The sequence below is a fragment of the Neomonachus schauinslandi genome, chromosome 6, assembly GCF_002201575.2.
Source record: "Neomonachus schauinslandi chromosome 6, ASM220157v2, whole genome shotgun sequence".
Taxonomy (NCBI): Eukaryota; Metazoa; Chordata; class Mammalia; order Carnivora; family Phocidae; genus Neomonachus; species Neomonachus schauinslandi.
The window spans coordinates 53,150,124-53,164,658 of NC_058408.1; positions in this window are offsets into that span (position 1 = coordinate 53,150,124).

Below are 14,535 nucleotides of genomic sequence, written 5' to 3' on the forward strand. Positions count from 1 at the left end.
AGCTGTTTTGATTGAAGTGGGGTGAGACCCTCTAAGTTCTGTTCACTTGTTTCCTCTTTCCCTCCTCTGTAGGAATTGAGGACTCTTTGGAATTTAGTTTGAAATACTATTCTAGTATAACCCATCATCAAAATTAAGATCATGGTAGTTTTATCTTACTAAATCAGATGCCCTTCTAAAGTAACATAGGCAAGAAAAGATCTAGTTAAACAGGAACAGAACTAAGAAGTAACCCATTCTATAAACATGTAGTACTTACACACACATACACACATGTGATCTAGACACACCTGCAAAAAGATATTCACAGCATGCTATTATAGTACAAAGTAACAAACATGTGTACACATATCCAACTGTCACCTGGGCAGGTGGGGTCACCTTGACCCTTATGGAAAATTCCATGTGCTCCTCAATATTTTTAATGATTTCTGAGCTTATGTTTTCATAGTTGTCTCTATTTCAAAGCTCTTGCTTCAAGGGGATTAGCTAGACTTATGAACTGTTGCACTGTTTAGCTGATATCTTCCTTCCTTCCTATCATGTCACACCAGGTATGAGACTCAGCCCTAAGACATAACAAATAATCTACTTCATTTGAAATGTCTTTATTTTATTGTAGTAATACAACTCCTGAAATGACAAGCTTAATTTTACTCTGCCAAATACATCATTTTTATATTTTGAGCTTTATGATTTAAATGTTTAATATTTCTTCCTTAATATGTAAACACTTGTATGATCAGTGGAAGAAAGAGTGGCTTTGACAGGGTTTATAAAAAGATTAGTTCACAGACATAATTTTGAAATTACAAGTGACCACTTCCAGTTCTAGAAAACTTGCAGTGATTAATCAAGACAAATTTTGCCTTGTCTACTCTAAGGAGAGAGAGATGATTAAAACTGTTGTGTGATAGAAGGGGACAAATCTAAAAGCAGAGACATAAAAGAGGGGGCTGTAAGATAGCCTCATCACAAACCAGTAGAAAGGTGAAGACAGGGACATGGAAAGCATAGGCAGGTCTGTGTGTGTCCTGGAACATGGGGTCAAAGGAGAGAAGAGATGGAGATGCCACCACTGTGAGCTGATAAGTGAGGTGTGAGAATGTGGTGGGAGAGGGCAGACAGGAGGGTGATGATATAAAAGGGGAAGTCATAAGGAAATGGAAAGATTTTTATCTTTGACTTTTCATGTTCTGTTTTGGGGATGGCTACATGTCTTTTATTTTCAGACCTGCCAGAATTAGAAATGTGTATTAGTTTTCTATTGCTGTTGTAATGAATTAGCACAAACTTAGTGACTTAAACAACACAATTTCATTATTTTATAATGCAGTATGTCAGAAGTCTGACATGGATCTCACTAGGCTAAAATCAAGGTGTCAGCAAGACTGCATTCCTTGAGTTCTAGGAAAGAATCCACTTCTTTGCCTTTTCCAGCTTCTAGAGGATGCCCACCTTCATTGGCTCATGACTCTCCTCCTCCATCTTCAAGGACAGCAACATTATACCTCTCTAACCATTCTTCCATAGTTACATCTCCCTCTGTGGAGTTTCTCTGCTTCTAAGAACTGATATGATTAAATTGGGTTCACCTGGATATTTCATTATATTCTCTCAAAGTCCTTGATTAAATCACATCTGAAAAATCCCTTTTGCCATGTAAGGTAACATTCTTAGGTCATTATTCTGCCTACTATAGGATAATTCCTTCTCTAGCCTACTCTAGATCTTTTAATCAAAATGAAACAAGGACACTAATACAAGCCAAAGGAATTCTATTCTCTCTCTATTTCTTGTAAAATCCATTGTCAAGCAATGCTCAGCTATAATCTGTGTTTCTTCTGCCCTGTCTAAACATGAGAGTCTCAAAATATCTGAATGGTGCCAGGGTCCCAGGCCTGGCTGAGTTTCTTGGTGTCTGAAGGATGGATTACAAACAGAAGTAATTGTGACTAGTAAGCAGGCTTCTGTCAGCATAACCACATTAGTCTAAAAAGAAAAAGACTATTTGAACACTTTCATTTTTTTCCTCAGGGAAAATATAGTGGTCAGTAGTGCTATCCAAAGCCTTACCTTATTTTTGACTGTGAGGGATACATTTTTTACTTTTCTTAAATTTAAAATTAAGCAAGCATAATTAGTAGAGAAAAAGGACTTATAATGGTAAAACTATAAGCATTGCTTATTGTAAGACCTAAAATGTTAAGTGCTGCTTTGACATCTTTGGGCCTCACAGGACCCCAGAGGCTTCACCAGGAGTTTTCCTGCTCTTGCCAGATATGCCCTCAACCTAGTGGGAAGGGTCCCAACTGGCTAGTTCCCATATCAGCCAGACCTGCTGCAGCCTACCTAGTCCTCAACCTGATGGGCTTTACCTTCCTGCCAGTCCATACAGTTATTCAAACAAGCAAATCACATTCTCCCATAGGAACCAAGGGTCACTCCATTCTCTCATTATTCCAAAGCCTGCCTCCCACAGCCCCTGCTGGTTCACTCTGCTCCTGAGTGCCATCCCCATGTGGCCCTGCATGGCATGTGGTATATGCACTATCCTGGGCTGTGAGTATATGTGACTAATACACTGCTGCCAATCTCATCTGTCCAGTGTCAGGTGTCATATGTTCTGCCATCTTGTCTATTTAGGGTGGGAAACTTCTCTTTCACCAATGGTAGGAATAGGAAGTGATCAGAACACGTTTGCTTTCTTTGTTGCAAAGTATTTGGTCTACAGACTGAAAAGGATAAGTGAGTGCTCTGGGTCCCTTAATAAGAACCACAGGTCCAGTCTTCCTCATGGGAAAGGGAAAACAGGTCAATATATCTATTGGCTATTATGTATGCCTGGGATTTTTCTAGAGAGTTCCAGTAACATTGCAGAAATGTGGCAGAGGATAGAACACAAGGCAATTGGTTTCACATGCAGCTCACTAGCTTCTTTGGGTGTGTCATAACCTTTCAAATACCAAATTAACAGACACAGGAATGTGTTGAGGAGGAAGAGGTTCTTGGCAAGACAAGGCCGCATTCCATCTTATTTTCTCATCAAAGCTTTTTGTCTTGACTTTTGTAGAAATAGAAATAGTAAGAAAATAGTAAGATCTAAACTTAGATTGATATCTAGAATATAAAAGGCAAATCAACAAGACAGAAAATTTAATAGAAAAAACAGATCAAGATGAGGCTAGGTAATTGACAGAAAGGAAAATCCTGGTGGTTATTAAATATTTAAAGATTTATTTATTTAAAGGGAATATTTAAATATTTGAAGAGAAGCTAATTCTCACCAATAATCCAGGAAATGCAAGTTAAAATAACAATACTACTTTACACTCATCATTTGGCAAAAATTAGGAAGTCAGATAATATCAAGGGGTGGTAAAAATGTAGGAAATTTCATGAACTATTGGGGGCAGTACGAACTGGTATCACTTACTCAAGAGCACAGTCTGACGTAAATAGTGAAGTTAAGCATGCCCATACCCTATGACTAGCACCTTTGCTTCCGGGAATATATCTCAGAGAAGTCCTCAAGGAGATTATGAGGGTGTTCACTCAAGTGGTATGTATGGTAGCAAATAATTGGAAGCAAACTAAATGACCATTGATTTTCAAGGCAATGATAAAATGTGATGAGATGATCAGATTCTCAGCAGCATTCAAAACCAATAATTTAGATTTACATTTAGCAACATTGATAGATCTCAAAAACATAATGTTGAATAAAAAATAACTCAAGAAACATGAAAAAATGTTTTTAAACAGTTTTAAACAGGATGACACTTACATAAAATCCTTTTTATTTAAATTAAAACCCAAACACAAAACATGCCATACGCTTTAAAAATACACATATTTTCAAGTAAGTGTGTGAAAAATGGATTAGAAGGGAAGTGTTTGGCTATGGAATAGGGGAGGGAAATGGGATTGTGGATGGGGGATGAAGATGAAAAAATAATAGAGTAAGATATCACAAATGAAGGGACCTAACTCTAACTGATAATCATAGTATATTACAAATGGGAGCTATGATTAACTTGGTTCTGTGCACCTGATTCCAAAGAAATAGAAAGGAGGAAGAAAGGGAGGAAGAAGGAAGGAAGGGAGTAAGGGAAGAAGTAAAGGAGGAAGGAAAGAAGGAAGGAGAGAGGAATGAAGGACAGATGAAGGAAGGGAGGGAGGAAGGGAGGAAAGGGTAGAATGTGTGTGTGGGTACAGATTATGGGACCCTGACTTTTGAGGAGTGCGTTTCCAACCACTGAGCCCATTCTTGTAGGCACTTTGGACTCCTAGTGAGGACAAATAGATAAGAAGGCATCCTGGTCTAATAGATAGGAATTTGGAGTGCACGACAAGAGATGTGTACCTTTCTTTCATCTTTATCACAAGCTGGTTGAATAATCTTTGGTAGGTCACAGATATCTCTGTTAAATGGACCTGCCCTGTGTACCCTGCAGGATCCTTGTGAGGATAAAAGTAGGGGAAAATGTGGCAGAAAATATCAGCTTTGCATAAATATCAGATGATGTATGTGTTGCAAGACTGGGGGTGGACAAATGATTCTAGTCAAGATAAGAGTAGAACTAAGTTTCCTAGGCCCTGAGCTTGCCCGGGTCTTTGACCCCCTGGAAAAGGGAAAGGACAAAAACCAAATCTAAGGGAGATTCTTTCTTTTTTAAAAAAATTAAAAGGGCATCTGGGTGGCTCAGTCGGTTAAGAGGCCGACTCAATTTCAGCTCAGGTCACAGTCTTAGGGTTCTGGGATTGAGCTCAGCATGGGGATCTGTGCTCAGCGGGGAGTCTGCTTCAGGATTCTCTCTCTCCCTCTGTCCCTCCCCCTGCTTGCTCTCTCTCTCTCTAAAATGAATAAATAAATCTTTTTTAAAAATTACAGTATATTGTTATATTTGTTTTATTTTATTATTATTGTTGTTAATTTACTACTGTGCCTAATTTATAGATTAAACTTTATTGTAGGTGTGTTTGTATAGAAAAATCATAGTAAACATAGGGTTTGGTACTATCTGTGATTTCAGGCATTCACTGGGGGTCTTGGAACATATTTCCTGTGGAATAAGGGGGACTACTGTAGTTCGGTACTATTATGATCTCCCCCAAACTTCTAAATATTCTCCTTTCAGTTTTTCTTTTACTGATTCTCCTAGTTTGACCTTGGTCACATTATTATACTTAGAAATGTCCCTGGTTCTGATTGTCCCCAGGTGTTTCTTTGTTAGTGTATTGGGTTGGATTTTCATATCTTATAGTTGGAAAATATTAGAGAAGATGTTATGTACTGTCTTTCAGTGATATGAATCTCTCAGAAGTTAAAAAAATTAATCAAAATCCACAGAGATAAAGAAGATGCCTTTTGGTGCAAGAACTATGAGTCCTTTTCTAGTAGATGCTGAGAATGATTCTCAGAAATCCTTAGGACGTCAGGAAAGCTCCTCTCCCCTAGACCTATGGACAGTGCAAGTGCCAAGAAACTTTAAGGGATATTCCCTTAACTGCCCTCCTACCCTGGCTTATTTCCTCCCCTCCCTTCCCTCCCTCCCCTCCCTTCCCTCCCTCCCTTCCTTTGAAGTTAATGCTGTTAATTTTGGGTGTCAAGAGCTAGATCTTTGGGTCAGCAGATCTCTGTCTGGCTATGCATGAGGGCAGGTTTGGCTTCTGAGCAAATTCGGACATATTAGGTTCCAGGAATGGCTCACTGATGAAGGAAGGAAGGGGATATTGCATTTCCTGAGTGCCAAGAATTGATATTGGAGATATCACTTAATTATACAATAGTCCAGTGAGGTAGTGATCATTGTTTTCATTGGAGAGAAAAATGACAGGCTCAGGGAGGCTCAAAATGTTTGCAATGGGCACACAGTATCACACACCAAGTGACAGAATTGGATTTTGCCTCTGACTGATGACAAAGCCCATTATTCTGTTCTATACTCCTATGAGGTCTTGAAGGTCATCTAGCACCATTCTCCTCCCCTACCACTTTCCCTGCATTTTCAGATGAGAAAACTGAGGTCTTCAGAGATTACCTGTGTTTTCCTAGGTCATATGGTAGTTAAAAGCAAAACTGGGTTTGGAACTTGGGTGCCCTGGGCCCCACTATTTGCCACTTTATGCTCCCACAGTTACAAAATTAGATAATATATAATGTAGCTATGGTCATAAAAATCATGTGATACTCTCTTTGCTTGAAGATATTTCTTAATGTTTTTCTTTCCAGCTTTTCTGCCCCCTGTTTCACCACCACAGTCTGCAGTATGTCCTCTTTTTGGAAATATCTGCTGCTGCATAGAGAGAGCTTCAGAAGGTACATGTGGCTGGGAATTTCTAGGCATTCAACTCAGAAATATGAAAGACCAATGACCAGAGCTGGATTTGAAGGCACTGTAAGGAAGGCATTTCTTACAAAGTAACCCATGGATGGACTTGTTCTCCAGGTAGGTGATGCACCCTTGTTGAAGCTGAGACTGGAACAATGGGTAGGAACTCAAAGGCAACTCAAACACAAATAGAAACTGGGCAATAAATGGTTGGCTAGAGATTGTCTCTGGCTTGTAATTAGTTTCTAATTTGAATTTAAATCATGTAGGAAAGGAATGGCTCTTCAGAAGAAAAATAAATGAATGTATCAACAATGCCTACAAGTCCCAAGGAGCCACTCTGCATTTTATGTACATCTTGTTTCCTTTAAAGGGGTTTCAAAGTACCAACAGGCAATGGATGATTGCTTTGTGCCTCTTGCCCCAACGAGGTAGACACCGCTACATTAGAGGAAGCCTGAAGTTATCCATCTCGTTCTCTCTTTCCCCCCCTAAGCCCAGCTGTTATTTCAGGATCATATGAGATTTATGTAAAAATCCACTAGCCTCCCTAATGAGGGAAAACAGATGAGATACAAGTTCCTGGGGAGTGGAACCTGCTCTTAAGCAGAAGGGAATGTGAGGGTTATCTGGGAGAGAATGTGGGCATGAGACAAATCGTGCATTCTCAGGAAGGACAGATAATATTAGAGAGCAAGGTAAACTGGATGAAAGTTTGCAGAAGAAGGATCAACACAGAAAGCTTTGTGGCCAGGCCCTGGCTTGGGGGAGGGACATGGAATGGGGACAGCTGTATATATTCAAGAAAGGTAACTTACTGGGAGGGAGACGATCAGTGTTCTGCCTCTGCACCTGGGAGCTGGCTGGCAGGTCTGCATATGGCATCTTGTTTCCTTTAAAGGGGTTTCAAAGTACCAACAGGTACTTAGGAGAGTAAGTCTGTAATATGCATCAGATTTCAGCAGATTGCTTCTGAAATTACTGGACAATGTTAAGCATCTGAATGGCGCTTTGTGGAGGGGTGGTGGTATTGTTGATGGATGTGTATGCAATGATGTGTATCATAGGAAAAAGTTCTTTCTAAACCTGAAATGATGTGATTCTCTGACTCTAAAAGTTAAAAAGCAAAGCAAGAATATTGAAACCTTCTAATAGCCCTGTTCTAGTCAAAGGGATAACTAATATCTCATCCCTACTTTTGTATTCATTCTCTATTCTTCTCAATAATAAGGTTTCTGAAAAAGATGGCTTTTGCTGAACAATTTTGAGTCTCAAACTCACAAGGGCTGGAGCAAATTCTCAATCACCCATGACTCATATAAATTATATTTGGAAATTCCTTTCAACAGAAGGTCCTTCTACATGTTTTCTCTATAGCCCATTCTGGAAAAGTTCTCTTCACTTTTAATCAGACACCCTTGAAGCCACTTTTCCTAGATTGCTGTTTTCAGTAAAGACGGGGTACAATTTTTTTTTTTCCTGAAGATATTTTGACATTTTTATCTTCACAGTCTATTTCACAGAAATAAATCAAGTGCACCTCTGTTTTCTGAGCGTGATAGAAAGATACAAACTGTGCATGTCAGATAGAGATAATTTTAAATCCTAGTTCCACTACTTAATGGCCATGTTTCTGCCTCCAAAATGCTATGCTTACTGTTTCTTCTCTCCATATCATTGCCTGGATCTCTCCTTTATATCATGTAGGTCTCTGTTCACCCCCATAGCTTCCTACCCTGCTTAGTTTCCTTCATAGTTTTTATAATACTCAACATATTACTTGTTTGTTTGCCTTTTTTTTTTGGTTTGAGTCCTCTTTTATTGTCTGTTCCTTCCACTAAAATAACACCTTCCATAGAGCACACACTCAATAAATATTTATTAAATGGATGACTAAATGAGTGAATTAGTGACCTTGGGCAATTTAGTAACTTTCTTTGAGCCTCAGTCTCTTTTTCCTATTAAACAAGGGTTATTAAAACTCACTCAAAGGATCGCACTGAGGATTAGATAACATAATACAACATATCTAGCACAGTGTCACATCAAATATATTCAGGGCCTCTTATTTTTTCTTTCCCTGGTGAAAAATGATTCCCTTATAATGTTTACCTGATGGATCCCTAAGGATCTGTACCACTGAGAGATAATTACATTGGTATCTGACAATCAAAGGACAAAACAAAAAACAAAAAAAACAGAACTCAAACAAAAATCTCAGTGCTTTCAATGGGTTTTCTGACAACAGGAAGGAACATGAAAACTGACAAGAACATTTTGTAAGACATGGTCTCTGGGAGAAAACCTTGAGGTCTTTGGTTTTCTGATTTCCTTCTCTTATGGCTAAGACAGTATTGGCCGAGGGAAGTGAGGTCACTTGCCAGGTAACTAGTAGCAGAGCTGGGTCTGGAACGTAGATGCTTGAGACTTGCTTTGTGCTCCTGCCCTCCTACACTTCACTTGCCTCTAAACCTGAATTGGTTCAAGCTAGTTTCGTAGTTTAGAGACTCTGCAGATGGAAAATGTTAATCATTTTGGTTTCAGATTCTTGGCTGATTCCAGCTTTCTAACTCTTTAGTTATAAACATGTCTTAACCTTCATCATAATAAGCACCTTAATAACAATAAAGATTAGGAGATTGTTTTTTTCTCTTATTAAATTAGGTGACCTCTTCAAAACTTTCTTTGTTTGTAGGCCTAAAATTATATTGTAGAAAATAGTTGAAAGAAGTCATATAAGAATAAGGGAAACACATGCAAGATGAAAATAACAGAACATAATGCTGGAAATACTTTAAGATCAAACTTGGTATCAAATCAGAGACTCACGGTCTGAAATCAATCAGTAAATGATGTGAAACGATGTGATAAAGCTATGAACATGATCTGAAACTGCCATAGAAAATAAGCTCAATAATAAAAAAGTATGATTTTAAAATCTCACTTTCATTTTTTTAGACATGGGCAATCTTCTATGACATTTGATTTGTCTAAATAAAAGCTTTAAAACTTTAACATAATTAGACATGCTTTATGCTAAATCAGCTTTACAGAAATATTGAAAATGAAGTGTATATTAGACAATCACAGTTTCCATGTAGCTTATTCTGGGTAGAATCAGAATAGATACCTTTTTAAAACCTAGTTCCTAAAAAATGAGCTAAATTTGCTTCTAGTGGGCTCCTAATAACTTTGCTGGTTCAGGCTACATTCTGATGGGACTTAGTCATTAGCGGCTTTCCTCTCACATGCCCTCCTCATGTCCTTACTTTGCCCTTCTGTCTCACATCTACCTCCTTCCCTCCCTCCCTCCTTTCCTTCTACCCCCTCCTTCATTCTCTTTCTTCATCTGCCCCATGACACTCCTTCCCATTCCCATAACTTTCTTACTACCCCTCTCTGTCCATCTTTCTTTCCTTTTATTGGGCCAAGCTAATTTTCAGAAAATCATAAACAAAGGTCTTCGTGTCTTGAAAAACTGCATAGACAAGACTTTCAATTTAAAATATGCTATAATTTTATCAGATGTGGTGATCTTAGATACAAATTGTAGTATATTACATTGATGGCCCCAGTTCTTCCCTATAACCACATTCTTTGCATCAGACTGTGAAGTTCTACCCTTGGAAGAGGTGGGGGTATATTTCCCCACTCTTCAACTTTGTTTTGGCTATATGACTTGCTTTAACCAATGAATGAAGTTGATGGTATACCATTTCCAAGCCTGGGGCCTAAGAGGCCTTGTGTAATTCTGTTTTACCTCCTTGCACTTCTATCATTGCCATGAGAAGAAAATGCCAAGACGCCTCTGTGGGTCTCAGAAAGAGAATGAGAGACACTTGGCCCAGAACTACCCACCCAAGTCAACTCTCAGTCAGCTGACCCCCGGCTGACACACAAATTCATAAGCTAAATAAATGCTATTGTTATGTGCCACTGATATTTGGTGCCTCTTTGTTACACAAAGTTATTGTAGCAATAGGAAATTGATACATTATCTACCTCAATATCTTCCATTTTGAACATGTGGGGACTGAGGCCCAGAGAAGTCTGTTATGAACTAGTTAAGGACAGATCTGGAACTAGGACCCAGAATTTCACATAGCTGGACCTATACTTGTCCAGTAAACCATGTCTTGTTGTGAAGTGCATTTGCATATGCCTACAACTCTTAATACCCTTCTGCTGAACTTCTATTAATACCTCCTTATTATTTATTTCTTTAACTAATTTGACTCTATCATTTCAGCTAATCAATTGAGTTAACTTGATTACTCAATTTATGATAAAAGGCAGGAAACAGAAGGCAGTATTGTATTGTTAAGGCTTATCAGTCTTGCTGTGGTATATATGTGTATGTATGTATGTGTGTGTTTGTGGTGGAGAGCTATGAAAACTTGTCATCATAGCTACCACTGACTGAGCAATTACTATAACTAAACCATACACCATGTATTGTGCTAAGTACTTTTTTTTAAATTCAAGTATAATTAACATAGAGTGTTATATTAGTTTCTGGTATATAATATAATGATTCAACAATTTTATACATTACTCAGTGTTCATCACGATAAGTATACTCTTTTTTTTTAATTTAAATTCAATTAGCCAACATATAGTATATCATTAGTTTCAGATGTAGAGTTCAGTTATTCATCAGTTGCGTATAATACCTAGTGCTCATCACATCACGTGCCCTCCTTAATGTCCATTACCCAGTTACCCTATCTCCCACCCATCTCCCTTCCAGCAACCCTCAGTTTGTTTCCTGAAGTTAAGAGTCTCTTGTGGTTTGTCTCCCTCTCTGATGACTTCCCGTTCAGTTTTCCCTGCCTTCCCCTGTGATCCTCTGCACTGTTTCTTATATTCCACATATAAGTGAAACCATATGATAATTGTCTTTCTCTGATTGACTTACTTTGCTCAGCATAATACCCTCCATTTCCATCCATGTCGATGTAAATGGTAAGATATCATCCTTTTTGATGGCTATAAATTTCAAATCTCCTTCACCTGTTTCACCCATTTCCGATCCTACCTCTCCTCTGGTAGCCACCAGTTTGTTCTCTATAGTTAAGAGTCTGTTTTTTCATTTATCTCCTTTTTTTCTTTGTTCATTTTGTTTCTTAAATTCCACATATGAGTGAAATCATACAGTATTTGTCTTTCTCTGATTAACTTACTTCACTTAGCATTATACCCTCTAGATCCATCCATGTTGCTGCAAATTGCAAGATTTAATTCTTTTTTATGGCTAATATTCCATTGTGTGTGTGTGTGTGTGTATGCGTGTGTGTATCATAATTCCTTTATCCATTCATCTATGATGGACACTTGGGTTGCTTCTGTATCTTGGCTATTGTAAATAATGCTGCAATAAACATAGAGGTGCATATACCTTTTTGAATTAGTGTTTTCTTGTATTGGGAGTAAATACCCAGTAGTGGAATATTCATTATCTCATCTGGTCTATACCAAGGGTTAACAAACTAGGGCCTTGGGCCAAGTCTTGTCTGCTGCCTGTTCTTATGAAGTTTTATAGGAACACAGACCTGTTTATTTGTTATGTACTGCCTATGGCTACTTCTGTGCTGCAATGGCAAAGTTGAGATGGTACAGCAGGGACAGGATGGCCTGCAGAGTTGAAAATATTGCTATCTGGCCCTTTACAGAAAAAGTTTGCTGACACCTGGTCTGACAGTAGTAGTTTTCAAGTGTCATCTGTGGATCCTGGGGTTCCTTAAGAGGTCCGTGAGGTCAAAATTATTTCATAACAATACTGTCACATATTTGCCTTTTTCACTTTCACACAGTGCCTGACATTTGCACTGATGGTGGATAAAATTGTTGTCATTTTGGTATCAATTAAGGCAATGGTACCCGTCTGTAATAGTCACCACATTCTCTAAGCACTCACAGTAAACAGAAAAGTCAGTTTCACATAAGAATGTCCCAATGAGGCAGCAAAAATTAATTTTATTGAATTTTGACTCTTTCAGTATCCATCTTTTTAATATTCTGAGTGCTTACGTGGGAAGTGGAGTAGGAGCGTAGGCTGCACACTGAATATAGTAGTCTAAAGAGAAAGTCCTTGTGTGATTGAGTTAGGAGTTCAATAGCTGTTTTTTTTCATGAAACACAATTTTTACTTGGGAAAAAAAAGACTAAGAAACAGTCTTTTTGATTTTTCAGACTTGAGTATTTGGCAGATATTTTCTCTTAACCAAAAGTAATGAGCCTGTTACTTCAAGAAAAACATTTGGCAATATTTTTTGCCAATGATAAAATCCAAGCTTTCAAGTGAAAGTTAGTTTTGGAAAACTTGCATACCACCTTGAGAGTGATTGCTCACTAGTACTTAGTGACTTTTCTGGTGACTGCAGCGGTGATATGAATGAATGTAAATTTTTTTCTGGCTGTTGAATAACGTAATGGATCAGTGTTAGGAAGATCTGTATAAATTCAGTGTGCCAGTATTTAAATGATCAGTGAATTATGTTACAAATTCATGGATGGTAAAGGAGCCTTTCAAAATGCAAGGTATTCCAATGGATCTTAAAGTAACAGTATAAATTCATTGATGTAATTTTTGATTTACATGGCAACCAATGTTTAAGAAACTACCACTTGTTAAGTTCTGGTATGTAATCAAATGACGATATCCACAATTTTCTGAAAAGAATATTAAAACACTCCTCTCTACCAACTACACATTTGTAGTTAATTAGATTTTCTTCGTACACATCAACCAAAACAGCATGTCACAACAGATTAAATGCAGCAGATATGTGAATCCAGTTGCCTTTCATTAAGTCAGGTATTTTAAAAATATATATAAAAACATAAACTGTTCTCATTAATTTTTTTGAAAATATAGTTCTTTTCTATAAAAATTTGTTGTTGATGTTAACATGCAATAGGGTTAATTTTTAAATGAATAAATGTTCAAAATATTCTTTTTTAAAAATTAATTTATTTTTTTATTATGTTATGTTAGTCACCATAGAGTACTTCATCAGTTTTGGATGTAGTGTTCCATGATTCATTGTTTGCTTATAACACCCAGCGCTCATTGCAATATGTGCCCTCCTTAATACCCATCTCGGTTTTAATTTTTGCTATAGTAAATATTGATAGATATAGCACATGTAAATAAAAGCTCTTAAGGATCCTCAATAATTTTTAAGAGCATAAAGGGGTCCTGAGTTAAAAAAAATGAGAATCGCTGGTCTCTATATACTCTATGATATGGGTATAATTATTATCCCACGTTTATGGATGATGAAACTAAGGCTAAGAGACATTAAGTAGCTTGCTCCAAATAGCTTGTGGTACAGCTAAGATTCAAACTGCAGCAGAATGATTCTGGAACTTAACACTTGTCACCACTAAAAATGCCTCCCAGCATTTCTGGATTTAGAAAGCTGGCGAGAATCTGGACAGTCTCTCTACCATCCCTTTACCACTTAGAACAGGCCTCTTCTGGGATGCCTGGTTTTGGTTCAGGTCATGATCTCAGGGTCATGAGGTAGAACCCTGGGTGGGCTCCGTGCTCAGCATGCAGTCTGCTTGAGATTCTCCCCCTTTCTCTCTCTCTCTCTCCCTACTTGCTTTCTGTCTCTCAAATAAATAAATAAATAAATAAGATCCTAAAGAAAAAGAACAGATTTCTTCTATGCCCACTTTTTATTCTATTCACCTCACCTCCTTCTAAGTTCTAAAGACATGGGCCAGTTTATATGCAAAACTGCACTTAGTACAGTTAGGTAGAACAGAACATAGAACATGTGGAGAGAGGGTGACCACAGACCTACCTGGGTGGGGCTTTTCACTTTCTACTAATTAGGAAGAGGAGAGAGGATGAAAGCCAGCACTAGGCAGTCTGGGGAAGGTTGGTTCAGTTGGCCAGGGTAGGTGGCAGGAAGGTCTGACTTAACAACTGGCTTTTGTCCTGTTCCATGTTCTCATTTCAGAAGTATTCCAGAGACGCACTTCCACATCCTGGTCCATGGCAGACACTGAGCATAACTTAGAACCCTCTTTCTCATTGAGCATAGCGACAGCCTCAAGGCCTGGCCTTCTCAAGGCCAGGTCCCCTACAGTCACTCTGCATAAAGGATATGGCATATGTGATGAACCTTATTACTATTCTGGTGTTATGTTGTACCTGTGACCCCATCTGTACAGCAGGTGTGAGTCT